The 18,418-nt window shown below is 50.4% G+C and overlaps 1 long non-coding RNA gene across 2 annotated transcripts in view; it reads right to left on the minus strand.

Moving 5' to 3' along the window:
• Positions 1 to 669: 669 nt before the first annotated feature.
• Positions 670 to 18,418, minus strand: part of LOC114016193 (uncharacterized) — a 49,940-nt gene continuing 32,191 nt past the window's right edge. The window contains exons 4-8 of one of the 2 annotated variants that reach the window (XR_008733653.1): positions 17,907 to 18,060; positions 8,311 to 8,469; positions 4,905 to 5,690; positions 2,704 to 2,867; positions 670 to 2,140 (exon numbers count right to left, since the gene is read on the minus strand). This is a non-coding gene — a long non-coding RNA (uncharacterized LOC114016193). The remainder of the gene's footprint in view (positions 2,141 to 2,703; positions 2,868 to 4,904; positions 5,691 to 8,310; positions 8,470 to 17,906; positions 18,061 to 18,418) is intronic. The other variant, XR_008733652.1, reaches the window with a different exon arrangement.

The following is an 18,418-nucleotide window of genomic DNA, read 5'->3' on the forward strand; positions in this document are numbered from 1 at the left end:
TAAAACATCTTTTCAGGCGAATCTACATGTGCCTGGTTCGTAGACCACTGGAATTAGAGGGATGCTTTCCACTGGCTTCAAGCTTTTGCATTCTACTGTATTTTCATTTGCCCTAAAAAGCGTAAGCTTTCGGCTAACGCCCCACGGCGTCGTCCTCCGAGCCACAGCTTTGCCTCTCACATCTTCCACTCCAAATAAAAAAAGCCTCTGTGCAGCCGCCAACCCTAGACGACCTCCTGGGGTTGTTCTCCGCTCCATTGCAGGGCGACTCCTACCTTTTTTTAGGGGTTTCGACCCAGCTGGACTCACACATGCAAGGGGCTCAACGGGAGAAACTCAGAGAAGCATTTTTATGTGACAAGCTAGAGGAAACAGGAAGCTTTCATGATGATGCCACGGACCCAAACGCAGCAGTTCCCATAGTTTATGTCTGTATCCATACGGATACCACGTGCCCCTTGCAGCCAGCACGGGCAGGCACCAGGAGCTGACCGAGGCAGGGCCCAGGGCCACTCTTGCAGATGCGGCAAGGCATCGCCCGTGCCAGCCGAGGCGGGGGCATGCCATGTGCTGCACCGTGTGCGGAGCTGTCAGCCAGCGCCCTGCAGCTCCGTGCCCTGCTCAGCATCCTTGTACGAGATCCATGTAACTGACAGAGCTCTGCTGAACTGCTGTTGCACTTCTTTTATTCCAAAAGTCATTTATTTCATGAAGAAAAAAAAAAATATCCCAAAATGCACTGAGCGAGGGAAATAAGCCTGCTCCCATCTTCATTTTATTTTTATTTTCTCTCACTTTACTTCGCCTTGCCTTCCTCTCAGCCTCGCTGTGCATATCAGCAAGCTCATCATCGTGTTTTGCAGCCATGTACTTGCCCCTTGAGGTTTTTCCAGTCTGCAGAGTTTGGTCCAAGGGCCAAATTTCACATAAGGGAAGATTAATCCAGCGATACCTGCTGAGGAGCTCTAGTTGGGTTTGAGTGACTCTGAATATCTGAGACGTACCTGAAAGCATTTGGCAATGAGCCGTGGGAGTCCCGAGGCTGGCGCAATGGTGCTGTTTAGTGCTGCCTAGTCAAATGCCCATCGAGGTCAGTGGGAATGAATTTAGGGTAAAATGAGCAGCTTTGAGAGCCCACAGCCTGGGTGTGCTAGAAATTACCTGTATGAAGGTTGGAGATGGAGAGCTTTTGGCTTCAGAGCCTTGGAGAGCTTGGTGTAGGCACCCAGGCGTGCAGGCGTGCTGCGGGGCAGTGGAGGCAGGAGTAGCTTTGGTTGTCTTGCCTACATGATGGTCTCTGACAGTTCATCTGTTCAGAAACATCTCTGGGACAGCTTGTTGGGATGGCAAACCAGTACCAGGGTGATATTTAAACATCACCAACTAACTAGTCATAAAAAGCGGAATCATTTTAGCACTACCTATGCACATGCCCCTCCACTTTTAGGGATGCTATTTCCTTCAAACTTAGAAAGTCTGTCGGTTCCTTTTTGACACTCCCTCCTTCCTCTTGGGACAAACCCTTTTTTCCTGAAGCTCCCTCACCGACACCTCTTCTTTACTCTCTTTTTTTAGAGGCTCTGAGGATTAACCCTGAGCTTCCCAGCCATCTTCCTACAGGTTTACATTATGCAGACCCACCAGGAGCGTTTGGCTGGGGTTATCCAGTCTACCTGATGAGCTCTCTACAGCTTTGAAGCTGTCTTCCTCCCTCTGATGCCTCAGCTGCTCTCCTCCCTCTCGGCTGTGAGGATGGCAGGCAGCTGCTCTGTGCTACACATGGCTGCTGTCTGCCCTCCACCTATTTCGGCTTGTCCCCAGCTCCTTGCCGATAAGCCCAGGAGCCAAAGCCGTAGGGAAGCCCCTGGCCCCACTCCAGCCCCACAGGCTGGGAGGGACAGACCCCTCAGTCCCTCTCGATTATTTCCCACCTGCTGTGAAGCTTTTCCAGGCATTGTCTTGGTGATCAATGGTACCTCAGTGTTTTGCAAAAGGATTCTGCATCCCTCACTGGTGGTGTTGTGCTCTACATATTCACTTCAAGGTCTCCAGAGTCGGCAGAGCGGTGCCTTCAGCAGATTGCAGGTGGTTTGGGTCCTTGGGTCCCTTTCTTTATCCTTGGAAGCCTTGAAAGTTTTCCCTAGGTGAGAGGTGAAGGGTCTATTAATTTTGCTCTTCAAAATAATCTTTGCCCTCTCTTTCTCATTCTTAAATACAATTGTGTTATCCAGGGAGATGTTTTAGGGGCTTGGGAATAATGTGGGGCTTCTCCAGCTTTCTCATCCAGTGCAATGGAAACATAAGCATTGTGTTTATGTTTCCACTGACTCGAAGCACTTCTTGCCATTGACAAAAGCCGACCACAATGCCCCACAGGCTGCTGTCCCTCCAGCTCTGCTCTTGGAGGCGACCAGCCAGGCAAGCTGGCAGCAAATACCTAAGTGCAGTGCTGAGATAAATTGTTTTCCCCTGTGCTGCAGAGGGTAGGGGTGCAGAGTGCCTTGGCATGTTTCTGGTGACCTGCACTGCCAAACACCATGAAAGCAGGAGGAAGGAGGCAGCCCCTGCCCACTGGGCACCGGTGCCCCACCAGGGGGGCCGAGCACCTGGGCACGAGCCTAGCCCGCTAGCATCTCTGCTCTTCGCCCCAACCCTTTTGTCCAGAGGGAAATGGATGGAGAGGGTAGGCAACCTGGGATTTACCTGCTGCTCTGGCCATTGGTCCTTGCTGCAGCATGGTGCCATCGGCACAGCTCTGTGCCTGCCCACAGCTCTGCACCACCGGCCCAGTGCCACCTCCACGCCGTGGTGGTCCTCTGGCACTTCTGTCCTCAGGTGCAGGAAGGACCTGGTTTTGCTCGGAGGCCCTGGTGATACAAAGAAATCAAAGCATATGAGCATTTGTAGCGTGCTGGTCTATGTCACCAGCCTAGTTAGATCTTCTCCTACAGATATGGTTGATTTTCAACCAGCTAAATCTCCTGCCCTCGGCTTGTCTCATACTGCAGGTCTTGTGCACAGCAACTGGAAAAAACCTGAACTCGCTGAGTTCCAGCACATATTTACTGGTGTGGATGGAATTTTTCCAAGTGAAACTTGAAATATTTTAAAATCAGAATTTTTCCACAGAAGTGTCCAAGAGGTGCTGTGGTGAAGTATCCACACGTGAACAAGAAATGAGGACAAAATGGCAGGCTGAGCTTTGCTGGAAAATGATGAGGTTGAGGAAGTGCTGGGCTAACGGACGTGTTTGTGCTGCTTGCGGTGCCCGGCACTGGTGGGGCACAATGGGCTGGTCCGGGGAGGGGGCTTGCAGCAGACTGGGGAAACAACAGGATGTTTTAATATTTTCCTGCGAAGCTTTGCACAGGAACTGGTGTTATGTTTGGCTGCGTAGAGGGGTCCTGTCTTAAAGCTGGTTTTCTTCTTGCCTGAGGGGGCAGGAATGATATCAACCAGATTTGTTGAATGCTAGCAGTTCTACATGTCGTTGGTATTGTAAACACTTTGGGTCATCAGATCTCTCCTCTTCTGAGGCCTTTGCCCGGGTCCCACCCGAGAAGCCCCTTGTCCCTGTTTCAGCCACAGATGCTGCCAAGACACTGCTAAAAAATCACAGCGGCATTTCTCATCTGCCCCAAAGTGCTTGCAGCTGTAAAGGCTCCCCTGGCCCCAGGAGCTGCTGCCATGCTGCCCTCAGCAGCACCCCTGGCTTTTGGGGCTAGCCCCTTCCCAATTCCTGCTCCCCCTGGTCACGGCCAGGTGCATCGCCAGCACGTTTTGGGGCAGGCATCTGCTGCACAGGCTGTCCCGTGCCCTCCTCGGTGGTGGCCGGTCCTTGTCCCCAGGCTGCGGCAGCCACGCAAGGGCGCGCGTCCCCACACAGACGCCCGTTTGCGGAGCAGACACCTCCTCCTGAACACTCGGGCAGATAAAAACCATGTGTGCTTTGGGATAGCTTTCCCCAGCTGTTTTGCAGCTCACATTTTCCCTCAAGCTGAAGGGGGGGATGTTGTTTATGCACTGCCCATGTTCCCTGGCACCGTCCCCCCTGTGATGCCCCAGTGCGTGCCACCTGTGCCCTGGGACAGTGGGTCTAGTCCCCAAGGGACTTCATAAAGCACCACAGACTCAAGCCTCCCAAACCACCCATCACTCCAGAAAGCTCTGGGTCCTGACACCCTACAGCACTGGCCATGCCCTCCCATCTCTCACACAGCGATGCAGGTGGGGCCACATCCAGCTGGTCCAGTGGGGTTTTGTCTTCAGCTCTGCCTTCATCTCACATTCCCCTGCTGCTCTGCACCCAAAACGCTTGGTCCATGGCCCCGCTGAGCCTGGTCTAGCAGCTGGATCCCCAGTTACCCCAGCACAGACCAAGCTGCACATGGCAGAACATGTTTTTGGGGTGGGCTGTGCCCAGTGGGCCAATCCAGCCATTCCCAGCTGTAGGAGCAGCCCATGTGCCATACAGGGAATTGCACGGGTCTAGTTACCAGCTTGGAAACTGATGATCCCCACATCAAAGGGAAGGAGACCATGGCGAGAGTGTGGGTTTTCAGAAACGCGCTGGCAGCAGGACTGACCTGACCTGCAGGCTCGCCTTCCAGCAGGAGCCACTTAGCAAGTCAGGTCGAGTCCCTGCCTTCAGACAGCAAAACCTTCCCACAAGCCAGTAACCTAGTTTGTATTTTGACTTTTAAAATGTTTATTTGCCTCTATCTTTGTGAGAGTTGCTTTTGCAAAATTAAGTGATGGAGCAAAGAAAGCATGGTACCTTCAATTTGGTATCTTTGGGTTTACCAATTAAATGAAGGCTGCAGTAGTTTGTAACATAGTGATTTGTGCTATGTGGTGGCAACTGCGTGAACTGGGGGACAGGTGACCCTTGCTGAAGAGCCCACCTGGATCCACGCTAGCTTTGTCGATGGGAGGTTAAGTGCTCTCCAGCGCTGACAATCATGGCGTGAGAGGCTCTCAGGAAGCGGCAGCCACGGCAGTGCCTGTGTGGGAGGGAGCGGAGCCGCCTTTCGTAAAACTGAGCACCAGAGGCAGCTGATTGTCTCTGCTTGGGAAGCAATTGCTCATACTTGTGTCCCTCGTCGTGCTTAGGGAGAGCCTCTTTCCTTCAGCCCAGGGGCCATGCTGCCCCAAAACCCTGCTCTGGTTGCAGGGAGAGTGGGAGCAAAGCCTCCCACGGGTGCAGGAATCCCTCCCCGGTTCCTGGCGTGCACAGGACCCGTGCTCGGGCAACACCAACGCATTGTTTATACCTTAACTCCATTAATTACAGAGCAAAAGTTTGAAATGCAGAGAGGAAAGCATACAACCAGGGAGGCAGCACTACTCTCCCAACAGCACCGAGGGCTACCTGCCCTCAATTCCTGCTTCAGCGTCCGAGCCCCTGGTCTCAGTTTCAGTGAGGAAAGGCCACCCCGTGCGGTGCACTGGTGTCAGGAGAGCCAAGGCTCATCGTCGAACAGGGCTTATTAACGCAAAACCTGCATGTTTAGTCTTCTCTTCCCCAGGGTTTGGAAAAAAAAAAAAAGTTTTCCAAATATTGTTGCGTGCCATAAGGTCTTTCCCCTACTGCCAGTCGCTTTTCTGGTGCTTGGATGGGAGTCACGAATTCGCTGGCAGGCTGTGCCGCAAACCGCCACTTCTGTCTCTTGCCACCCATCAGCTGGCCCCTATTAGAAAAGAAATGGCAAGTGGTTTATTTGCCACCCGTATGGCAGCCCTTATGGGGCAGGCAGCACCAGCCCCCCCGCCGACACCCCCTCCCCAGCAGAACCCTGCCTCTGCCGAGACCACCATTTCCCCCGCACCTCCCTGCTGCCCTCCCTTGTCTTTGGCATAAAAACGGGGACCTGGGGTAAATGCCATCAAAATCAAGATGTGCCCGGGTTCTACTCCCGACAGGTTTCCCCATCCGCAAAGCATTGCTGTTAACCTGCCACCGGCACGGTCCCTCCGTAACCCCCTTCTCCTGGCTTGTTTTCTTTGGAAAGGCCGCCACTCCTGCGGCTGCTGACAAAGTTTCTTTGTAAGTGTCCCGCGGGCTGTCAGTGCCTCCTTCCCTGGCCTGGCCAGCAAGGAAGGCTATCACTAATATGTGTCATTCATCAAAGCAAAATTACATGTGTCCCAAAAAAAGGACAGCACGCAGACAAATTACAGCATGCAGCAAATTGCTTACTTGCGGAGGGGAAAAAAATACAGCAGGCTGTTTTCCTCCCCTCCCAGAGGTAGGTGTTTAATTCAACATATTAAGACTGTGAAATCTGATTATAGCTGCAGGATGGGGGAAACCCAGTTGCAGTGAGGCACAGCTCTTGCCCCAGCCAGCGGGTGCAGTGTGGCCAAGCTGTGCCACATCCCAGCGGGGTCAGCCCAGGGCCCGTGCTGGGGCGGGGGGGGGGGGGCTCCTGCGGCACCAGCCTGGCGAGCCCCATGTGCTGCACCAGGGAGCTAGCACGGGGGGCAGCCCCGACGCCGCTCTATGTTGCACCAAAGCACTGGCCACAGGGGAATGGAGATACTTGTGCCGAGGGCATGCTCAGGGAGATTTCTTTAAAATTTCTTTTTAAGGGTTAGAGGTTTAGATTGTGTTTTTTAAGCACAATCCTGCATTGAGGGACGCTTCATTTCTCTGTGGCCACAGCTGTGCTGCTCCGGTGTGAGCTGGGGCTGAGGATGGGGAGAAGAGCTGTTGGTGAGCAGCTGATGCTGGGGAAGGGGGGGGCTAGAAGGGGACCCCGTAGCCAGGCGTCAGGCACATGCCCCACAGTCAGAGGTCCCCTCGGGGCAGGGCATGAGCCTGGCAGGTCCCTGGCACAGCAGCCAGTGCGGCTCCTCCATCCGCAGAGGGATGGGCAAGAGTGGGCCCGGCCCCCAGCCTCCCTCGCTTCCCACCTGGCTGCCCCACCAAGAGCACCCTGGCAGAGCTCTGCTCCCCGGGGTTTATCTTTCAGCTTGCAAAAGTCCCTCTTACATAGTTAATTGATTTTCATTAATCACAGTCTTCTCATCTACTTGTTTATGTTCTTCGCGACTTCACAAATCTGATCTGACATCTGATTTACAGATTTCAGAAATTAACCTTCTCCAGTGTTTCGGTTTCAATGTATATTTATTTACGTTCCCATCAAGTGCCTTTCAATAGGAATGATTTCTGCTCTTGGCAAGCGGAGGAGCCTGTTGTTTTCCATGGAAATGTGCAGTTTTGCCAATGGGGCAGAACCAAGGGGACAGTTGCGGGCGAGCTGTGACGCCCCCTCCGCAGCGCAGCAGCACCAGGCTGTTGGGCACCCTGGCTGGGGGCTGCCCGCCGCCCCGCTGGCCCCGCCGCCACAGAGGCAGCTGGTGGCAGATCCCCCATGCGGGCTGGGGCTGGTCGGAGGTGGGCTGCCCTCCACACCGTCACAGCTCTCCGGCAAAGCTGCAGCCCCGCACTTTAATTTGGTTTGCCACAGCAACCTGTGTGCTCCCCGATCAAACTGAGAGCAGCTGCTCCCAGGAACAGAGATGCTGTATTTCTAAAGCAACAGTTAACCTGGCATTGACATTATTTTCTTATTTGCAGAGGATGGTGTGTGCATTATTACTGAAGCACTGCAGAAAGAAGCTCTTTGGCTCACTCCGCATTTGAGAGCTATTGTTTTTTATGAAGCATCATGTAAAGAGCAAGAGTAGCTTCTCCTCAGTGGCTGCAGTAGACCTTGCAAAGAAAATTAAAACAAACCGTGAACAATTCTTTATCAGAACAAAGAAGAAAACAAAGGAGGGTGGGGAGTGAGGGCACAACGTGCCAAGGATTAAAGATGATTTTGGAATGGCCCTGAAATAATTGCCCTGGAGATAGTGGTGCTGCAGGCAGGAGGGGAGAGCTAACGGGTGACACTGCACAAAGGCAGCGATCCCCACATCCGCGCTGGCAGCAGCGGCACACATGCTTAGCAGCGCTCAGCCTCCATGCTGGGCGGCAGAGGGCAAAACCACCATGCCTGAATAACGCAAACATGATTTTTTCAGAAATCATATTGAAGGGTAAATGGTAAATGGCATAAAATGAGGCATGGGTTTACCAAAGGTGGTTGGTATCATACCGATCCCATTTCCTCATTTAGTGAATGACTTCTCCAAAGCAATGTCATCCATTGCCTTTCATACAACGCCCTGTGGGAAACTGAGCTAAACAGGTGATGATGGAAACCCACGTGATAGCTGCCTGGTGGCGAGGGCAGTGAGCAGAGTGGAGACAACAGCTTCACACGCTTCAAGAGGATGTGTGTGTGAGAGGGCAGTTACTTCTCCAGTTTCTCAGGCATCCTTCCGGGGACCAGACCGCTTCTATACTTTAACTGTTTACCTCAATGTAAACAAGGTAATGTGCCATTGAAACTTGCTGGGGAGGGCAGAGCGGGATGTGGTACTGGGGCAGCTGGATGGCCACAGGTAGGGTGCTGCCTGGAAGGAAGAGCAGCAGTCATAGAATCACAGAATTATTTAGGTTAAAAAAGACCTTCAAGATCATCAAGTCCAACTGTTAACCCAGCGCTGCCCAGCCCACCACTAAACCATGGCCCTAAGCGCTGCACCTATGTGTTTTCTAAACCCCTCCAGGGATGGTGACTCCACCACCTCCATGGGCAGCCTGTTCCAGCGCTTGACCACTCTTTCAGTGAAGAAATTTTTCCAATATTCAGTTTAAACCTCCCCAGCACAGCTTGAGGCCTCTTCCCCTTGTCCTGTCGCTCGTTCCCTGGGAGAAGGGACCGACCCCCCCTGCCCACAGCCCCCGTCAGGCAGCTGCAAGGAGTGACCAGGGCCCCCTGAGCTGCCTCCTCTCCAGGCTGAACCCCCCCAGTGCCCCCAGCCCCACCATCAGCCTTGTGCCCCAGCCCCTTCCCCAGCTCTGTTGCCCTAAAGTCACACGCTTGGGAATTCATCATTACTTCTGTCATTAGCTGAGAGCGCAGCAGTTGGGAAGCTTGTAGGGGCTGAAAGACCTGGCTGAGTTAATGAAGCCCTGGGAAAACCATACGTCTCTGCTGGGAGGTGGCCATGGAAGCCATCAGCAAGGTGTATCACTCCAGGCAGCCCCAGCAGGAGCAGCCATTCAGTTTGATGTCAAGATGGTAGATAATTATCCACCTTCCCGGTGAAATTGTGGGTGGCTCCACCACCACCAATGAGCCTGACCCCGGAGAAACCTCGCAGCCCTTCTTCACCCTTGGCTGCTCTCACCCTCAGACCATGTTAGAGCCAAACGACAGAGGGGTGAAAAAGCCATAACCTGCAATAACCAACCTGAAATAGCCCAGGGGCCGCTTCCTGACCTCGCCAGCTTCCTGTGAGTGTCTCCCGCCTGACGTCCCGCGGGCAGCAGCCCGTGCCGACAGCCCTCTGTGTGACCTGTGCCGTGCCAGCAGGGCCGCGGAGAGCAGTGTGCCCGAAATGCCCGCTGTGCCGGGGTGCCGGGGGGCTGCCAGCCGAGCCCCTCTGCCCCCAAAGGCCAGGGCAGCACTTGGCTGCCTGTGGTTGCAGGCCCAGCCCGTGCCCTTCCTTCCATCTGCTGTCCGGCCTCGCGGTAACGCAGGGGTTTCTATTCTTGCTGTGCTGAGTCCACTGGCACTTACCCATCCTGTAAACAAAACCAGCCCTCTGGAAGCCAGCGGACACCAAGGATATAATTTAGTTTCTTAATAGCCTTGCTGAGGCTATTTCGGCATGCCCGCCGCAGTGGTGGCGCGGCTCCCTGCCACCGCGGCCAGGGCGAGGGACAGTGCGCCCAGAGCCCAGCAGCACGAGCTGATGGCCAGACCTTCAGCTGCAGGAGCGCTGCTACTTTGTTAGCCTTGCTTGTTACACTGGTGTCACTCAGGTGGTCTTACTTCCCTTCGCCATTGCCGTGAGTTATCATCCCTGGTATTTTGTTTCCTTCTGAAACGCGAGGGCAGGAGGTAGAAAGCCCAGTGTCCCCCTCAGCCAGGTGGTCCCCCACAGCAGCGACTTGTCAACGCTTATCCTCCAGCCCAAGCCCTACATTTATTTCGACACTGGCTGTACTTTTGCCATGGCGTTACTACACAGCATGCCCTTAGCCTCAGTAATAGTGCACTGTAAATCACTACTTATAAATGTAAAATAAAGTGCATCCCATTTGAAGGCATTTGCATTAGCTTGATTTTGGTCTATAGAGTGATGCACGACTGTCGGAGCAGTCGGGCGGAAGAACATAATCAGAAATGTATCCTATCTGGGTACCTTTTAAAAGCAGCCAGGTGACTGCAAAGGGAATCTTTCCTCTTCATAAAATATTAGAGACAACAATTAATACCTTGTCGGAATTTTGGATTTCTGTTGCTCCCTCTTTTTTTTTTTTCCACCAACCACGAACTGCACAGCTTATTCACCCGCAGCCGCTGCGATTTCAGTGGTGCAGGCACCCTTCAGGAAAGCGTTCATTGCCATAAGGATTTCAAGCACTGGAACAGGCTGCCCAGGAAGGTGGCAGAGCCACCATCCCTGGAGCAGTTTAAAAAACACATAGATGCAGCGCTTAGGGCCATGGGTTAGCGGTGGGCTGGGCAGCGCTGGGTTAACAGTTGGACTTGATGATCTTAAAGGTCTTTTCCAACCTAACTGATTCTATGATTCCATGGTTCTATCAAACGGCTCTGACAAAGGGTTCCCGTAACCAGATGAAATGACATCGCCAGTGTCCCAGCCCCGGCGTGCGGCGCAGCCCATGCCGAGCCAAGGCAGGTGAGCCGGAGGCTGGGCTTTGGCCAGGGCACAAGCAGCATGCCCCTCAGCTCTCCTCCCCTCACCGACATGCCACCTGCTGGCACCAGCCCGGCCACCAAAGGCACATGTGTTGAATCCCCCCCGAGCTGAGCATGGGCAGCCTGCACGAGCCCGCCGCCTCAAAAATCAGGTGAAAATTCACAGTCCTCGCAGCAAGGCTGCCCGGAGGAATTGTTGCCTGGGCGCTGGTGTTAGCTTTGCCTTTGAACGTGCAGCACGCTAAAGGTAAACAGCGTGTTTTGTCCGCTGAGCCCTTGCCCCCTGGTTCCTCCCCCAGCCCGGCATCTGCAGGGATGACTGTCAAGGCGCGGCTGCTCCCCTGCAGTGACCTGGGTCTTGCCAGCAGCCAGGTACATCCATGCAGTTTGTTAAAACTTCAGCCCTCTGAAATGCTCCTTCGTTAGAAACAAAGCCATTTCCCTTGGCACTTGCAGCTCTCCATACATGTGCAAACTCATTCAAAACCCAAATTCCTTCTTTGAATTAAATTGTCAGCCTCCCACTCAGGCAGATACATTAGCACTGACTGTAACATCAGCTTGGCGCTCTGTATAACGTATGAATAAGCCTTTAAAATTGTACAGTCTGCCCTGCAGCGTTTATCTCATATTTTGATCCTGATTTTTCTCCGCCGAAATGCCTGCTGGTCTATTCAAGTGCCTTGATGGTTTGCGCGCTTCTCATTTAGGGTTCATTTGGGACTTGCCAGTTCTGTGCTCGTTCGGTAACAGTTTGCTCACTTACTAATACATTCTCAAGCCATGTATTATAATGGATTTCTGAAATTGTTACAGGCGGTGACAAAAGATTTTTTCACATTTCATCATGTGTAGATGTAGCAGCATATACTTCCGAAAGAGACCTTAATCACCATTTTCTTTCTGTTTTTAAAAGAAGATGATGTTATTTATCTTTAGAAATGAAGACAGGGTTCAGGGCTAATTTTGAGAGTAGGGTATAATCAGACACTTGAATTAATTAAAATAAAAAATCATATTGGCTAGAAAAATTTGTGTTGATACAATACTCCCAAATTAGCAGAGAATTGATGCCTGCCACAGGGCAGTAGGTTGAAACACGGTGGTTAAAAATAATGCCTCTTATTTTCAGTCAATCACCTAATATATTGCCTTCGCAAAATTCCTCGCAAGCAGTTTGAGCTCCCAGCGAACCTTAAAGGCCAAGAAATACCGTCTTGGAGGCCGGGAGGGGAAGGGAGCTCCACTAGCCCCGGGGCCCCGGCTGAGCCCCGGCCAGGAGGCTGCGGTGCTGGGCAGTGCTGCTGTGCGGGGCCACTGGGAACTGCGTGCCTCTACCCCGGAAAGGGGCAGATCCCACTAGATTAAAATAAATGGCAAACTTCCCATCGACTTTGAGCGAGAAAAATAATCCCATCTTTTCGTGTGCAGTGTGAGTAATAATTAAAAGAAACATATGGGTTTTCAGCTGATGTACAGCCACATGAAGATTATCGATGGCGTCTTTCTCCCTGTCCATGTCTCTGCCCTGTGCATTGATTTGCGTATCCCCAACGGCATTGAACCTCGGCAAAAACAAGGCGCCACACTTCTATTGTGTGCTTATGGCTGCGGCACTACCTTTTTCTTTTCTCAGAAAGAAAACGCAGACCGCCCTGCAATTAGCAGCGAAACCATGAATACTTTCTTCGTTAACCACAAATGGTTCTTTTCGCAATGAGCGGGCTCACATATGTTCTAAATATGTTCAGTTTCATTAGGCGGCGAAGCACTGTGGATCTGCTATTTTATTCAGGAAGGCAAACAAGAGCTGCATATGTGCAACATAAGTTGAGGAGAATGGGAAAACTTGAGGCACTTGCCGAGTGCCCGAGATGCTCGGACGTGCTGGTTGAATGCAGGGCAGCTCCCAGCTCATTTCCATCAGCCCTGGTGCTGGCAGAGATCGGTGTGCTCGGGCCGGTGACGCTCCAGCCCTCTGCCAGCCTGGAAGTCCTTCAGAAAGGTGGCTTTGGTGCTGCAGGAGGCCGGCTCTGACGGGGTGGCTGGCCGGGTTGCTGGGGTTTGTCTCCACTGCCCAGCAGCCACCCCTTGTGCCGGGATCCAGCTGATCCCCAAAACGCAGCGACTCTTTCTCTGCAACTTTTAGAAAGGGATGTGGCCCTGACTGCTGCTGCCCGTGGGCCAAGGGGTGCAGCCACCCTGAACCCAAGCCCCAGCACTGGGGGCAGCTGGACCTTGGGGTGCCGCGGCAGCCCACAGGCTGAGAGGGACGGCTGGGGACTCCCCCAGGATTTCTCCCGTTCAGAGAAATCTTGGAAAAATCTCTCCCAAGTTTTTTCATTTGTAGTTTTCAGGGATTTCTTGCTTATTGCTTCTGTGTTTCTCTGGTTAGCTGGTCAAAATGTCGCAAGTATTGGAAATGCAGACTTTTAAATATTATTTTAATAGTTTAAAAATATTATTTTATTTCATTTTTTTAACTCAGAAGCACAAAAATTCACTTTTTCTTATTTTCTTCAAACCATTTTGGACACCGGAGCCAAAGCGGCACGGCAGGCTGTGTGTGAGCAGCCCCCCAGCATCCGCCCCAGCACGCTGCCCACCGAATGGGTGCACAGCCCCTAAAACCAAACCTCTGATGTCAACACTTTTCCTCTTAAGGCTGGATCCACACCCCAACATCACCTAAACACCCACAGTTTGTTCTGGCATAGAAGCCGGTGGAAATCATTTCTCAGACTTTTTTTGTCTCTCCCCTGAAAGCATGACGGACTGTTTTTAATCCATGTAGCAAGTTTATGCAGCATAGAAAGTGAAGACTTGTGTAAATAACATTTTTAATGTAAACACGTATGGTGTTAAAAACAGTCACACCCCTAAGTGTTTCCCACCACATGAGTGCTCATGAGTGGACTATGAAATTTGTTGTCTGTATCTTCCACTTGGTCCTTCTGAGCGGCCTTCTCCCACCAGGGCACCCAGAGGAGGCTGGAGGTGCCCGCAGGCAGGGAAGCATTATGAGAAGGTTTTAGAAAGTGTGCTGTGCCCTTGATCCTTGCCAAGAGCTGGGGGTACCGTGTCAATGATGCCGTGTCACGGGACTTTGCATTCATCAAGGGAAAAGCCATCTCCTATGAAATTGCCACCCATGTGTCTCGGGTTGACCTGCAGAAGGCGATGCTGGGGGGGGGGGGGGGGCACCCAGTGCCTGCACACCCAGTGCCTGCAGCCAGGCAGTGCCCTTGCTTCCATTGCATGTGCAGAGTGACGTTCCTCAGAAATAAAGGCAACAAAATATAAACATAGAGTATTTCTCAGAGGGCCCCAGGAAAGGATTTGTAAGAAATTAATCTGTTATTGTTTGCTGATGGGATAAGAGGTATGTTCTAAATGCCTGATCTGTGGCAGAGAAGCAGTCGTGAAGCACCAAAACAAATAAACTAGGGAGAGCTGCCTAGGTAGGAGCAACCAGTGATCAGTATCATAGAATCATGGAACAGCCTGGGTTGGAAGGGACCTTAAAGATCACCTGGTTCCAGCCCCCCTGCCACAGGCCAGAACACCTTCCGCTCCACCAGGTTGCTCAAAGCCCCAGTATCTGCGCTGACTCAATTCATTTTTCTTCCCCCTAAACCCAGGCATTATATTAATAACGTCTTTAGCTGTGCATGGGTTGCTCCGTAATCTTTGTGCAGTGCTGCCGAGCGATCTTCACCTCAGCACACTGCGTGCCTGCTGCCAGGAGCTCAGGAAGCATGGAGTTAAATAAGTTTGCCTTTTCCTCCATCCGAACAATTGGAATCAGCAGTTTGCATTATTTTAAAAATGAATGCTCAGAATCAGCAATTTTCTTTTTCCCTTTTTTATTTTTTTTTTAAGATCTTGAGGGGTTTTTTTATTTAAAGTGGAAAACTACATTAAGTGCAAGGCACTCAACAAAGAAACAGTCATAAAGCCTAAGTATTCTTAGAGTTATAAAATATGTCCGTGGTGGCAATTCTACTGCCAACAATGAAGTTTTAAGCATTAATATGCCTTCATTGCAGTTTTAATGCCTTAATATTGACTCTATAGCTCTTTTGGGTAATTTTGCTTTCTCTGGTACTTGAAAGGTGATGATGTCAGCGTTCTTCATACTGATTCATATGCAGGTTGATGAAGCTGAGTTATTTATTGAGTTCCATTATATTTTCTATAAACATTAGTTCTCAATAAACAGAGACATTTAGCCGAGGGTTTATTTATTAAATAGGTACTGTACAGATGGTTTTGCCACACATGATGTGCTGCAGAGGATATTACTCAGGAATAATCAGCTGTGTTATAGCTTGGCTAAATTAATAAGATGATAATGATGAAATTGATGCTTTTGAGCTAGGCTTGGTAAATGGTTTTTGCATAAACAAACTGATAAATTTGAGAAGCAATTACTTGCTTGTCAAAGATAAAAACACAACAGGGCCCATTTATAGTTAGGTCCTATTTATTTTTAAAGATTGTACCAGATTTTATGTTTAATACGCTGCAATTAAAAAATAATACTTAAATGAAGAATAATAAAAAACTAACTTTCTGAGCTCTCCTTCAAATTTGAAGATGCAGCATTGCTTGGTTAGACATCAAGTAAACTTTTTCAAGGCTTTCACTACATCTAGAAAAAAAATATAATTGTTTTATGAAAGATGCTGTCTGGAGTTGTGCAACGTGGGCTCTGGCAGCGCTTTCTGTAGCGGCGTTTGCTCTAAAATCAAGCTGGATTTCATATAGAGAAACACAGTCTCCAGTTCTCTGTTTAACATGGATTTTGCTGCAGTAATCACGCAAGCGAACAAAACACATGTGTACCCTCCACACACACCAACTTCATGTAACTCTGCAATAGAATAGTGAATTGCACATGTACAGATGTATACATGTGTACATTTAGATATACACAACAAAGACTATCCCTTGCCTTGTCTACTAATGAATGTGTGTGTGTTACGTGGTTTTATATACCGGCAAGAGTAGCTTACTTATATTTATTTAGAAAAAACAAACGGACAAGTGATGTGCGGCCCCCCAGGTGGCTCTGCTGGAGAGGACCTCACAAGCTTCTCTCTATCAGAGAATCATCAGAGAATTATTCCAGTTGGAAAAGACCTTTGAGATCATCAAGTCCAACCATTACCCCAGCACTGCCCAGCCCACCACTAAACCATGTTCTTAGAATGGCAGCAGTACTTTAGTGACTGGGTTGGTTGTTTCCATCTGAGGGTCTGAAGGCACCTCACAAACATACATTTAGCTTTGTGACATCCCTGAGAGGCAGGTGTTACCACACAGCTCACCACTGTCTCCTCAGCGTGAGCAGGCAGCTCCTGTTGGCACCAGGAGGGCAATGGTGCTCCTAATGGTTTGTTGTACTGATGCTGTTGTGCACTGAAGGGCTCAGGCCTTCAACTAATTCCTTCTTTCCCTGGAAACTGCCATATCCCAGGGGGGGCACCCATGTCTTCTAGACCTAAATACTCCTATGGGAGTGTCCTAAGTGGATTATACCTGAAAAGGGGTACCACATGGCCAAACATAGCAAGCTGCATAGGCACATCCTAATTCACAAGCATGTGTTTTCCACCCCGACACAAAAGGCTGTTACTTCGAGCCTTAAAGAGAGCTTTTGCTTTCCTCTGTCAGGACCTAAAGGCAGTGGCAGCGTGTGGGAGGTGTCCAGCCCAGGGCTGCAGCCCTGCAGCAGCTTGTGCCAACATGGCCGCGGGCAGGAGGTCCTGCTGATCCAGAAGGACTTCCCACCTGGAACTGGTGCGGCACTATCAGGGGGAGGGGGGTTGCAAAGGGAGCAGGCGAGGAGCCCTTCCCTTTGCTATTCAAAATGTCTCACGATAAGCAAGAACAGATTTCTAACAGTCCTTCTTGGCTGTAACTTTCAGGAAAGAAATCAGGTACTGAACTGCCACTGTATTGCATCCGATGCTGTCACAAGTTATGTTACTGAGTCCTTCGTAAGTTTTTCTTGCAGCTGTTCAAAAAGAATGTGAGGTCTTAGGCTGAGCTGAAACTCTCGGCAGAGACAAGCCATTCTCTGCGATGTAATGCCAACTGTGACTACGTAAAAGAAAAATCATAATGTGTTGCAACAGCAGCAATATATATAAAATACTCCACCGCAAGACATGGGTTTTGCTGTTAGTTCAGGTTGATTACCTAAATTATAACTATTAATTATAATGAAATGAAACAAGGTCATTGGATTTGCCTTAAATTGGATTTACCTTAAAAACCTGAAATGGAGTTGTCTACAGTGCCCGTGTCAAAGGTATGAAACTCACTGATGAGCTTTGCACTGGATTCAAGGCCATAGGGAGACGCAGAGAGAGCAGCTGTGGTTTTCTGCTGGTTTTGCCAGGAAGGCAGAGCTGTGAAGCCACCTCAGTACTTAGCGATCAGTTTTAGCGTGCAAATAACCCCCTTGACTCTCCATAGAAAAGACCCGCAGCCACCCAGCAACGCCCTGGCCCTGCCTGCAGCCAGCCCTGCCACGCAGCATGGGTCTCAGTGCTGGCCTGCTGGCAGCGCAGCCGTCACCTGCCGGGGTCGGCTGGGAACAGCACAGCTCCCTGCTGCAAAACCGACCGCGCAAACCAGCAAACCACGGTGGCAGCCGCAGCTGCAGCCTGGCCATGCCCGGTCCTGCCACCCCACAGGGAGAGGGGCCCCTTTGGTGCCCAAACCCAAATGGCACGTCGCCCTTTTGCAGCCTCATCGTGCAAAAGGCTGCGCTTGCAGGATACAGAGGTGTAGCTCTGAATTCACAAAACTCCTACTTGTGTTGTTATACCAATTTATAGGCTTTCACAAATGTTTGTAAAATGTGCTCAGTGGTCCACGGGAGATTTGAAATGATGCGACTCTATGAAAATCCAGAAACACTGAGCAGATTTACCTGCTTAGCTGGCACAGGGACTTCCCTGCACTGCCTCTCCAGGAATGAATTTAAGGCAGACGTCAGTGTGAATTGACACCCCTGCTGCCAAACTGAAATGCTTTCAGCAAGGAGGTCTTGTGCAGGGAAAGGCAAAGCCATTTCCATGCTGTGGTGTCACGCTTACTTACCCAGGCTGGGGGTCAGTGTGGAATGGAGCTGATGCCTTTCAGTTGCAGGGCACGAGGTAGCTTAAACGTGGGTCTTGGCAAAAGATCTGGGCGACACCTTTCCTGGAGAAAAAGAAGTGTCTGTATTCTTTCAGGTATTGCCAAGTTTCTTGTGCTAAAGAAAAAGAATGAGAAGAGTCAAAGTCATTTCATTGCTTTCAAAATAAAATTACTCTTGAAATATTCCTGGGAGTTTTATGTAAAAAATTATAAGGTGGTTTGATTTTGTTTTTTTTTTAGAAAGTGCCACATTCAAAGAAAATATTTACTTTTAAGTAAAACAAGATTGCTGTCAGTGAAGATTTTCTCCTCCTGCACAGCTTTACAGTACCCAAAGATATTGTTGATCAACAAAATTTGAGACAGACTTTTCCTAAAACATTGTTAAAGATTTTTCTTGGTTTAGTAGAGAAGGTCAGTACTGAACTTTGGTTTCAGTAGAAGAGTCAGCCCTGAGCTGCCATTGCAAAAAA

Source organism: Falco cherrug, chromosome 8 (genome assembly GCF_023634085.1).
Source record: "Falco cherrug isolate bFalChe1 chromosome 8, bFalChe1.pri, whole genome shotgun sequence".
In the NCBI taxonomy this organism is placed as follows: Eukaryota; Metazoa; Chordata; class Aves; order Falconiformes; family Falconidae; genus Falco; species Falco cherrug.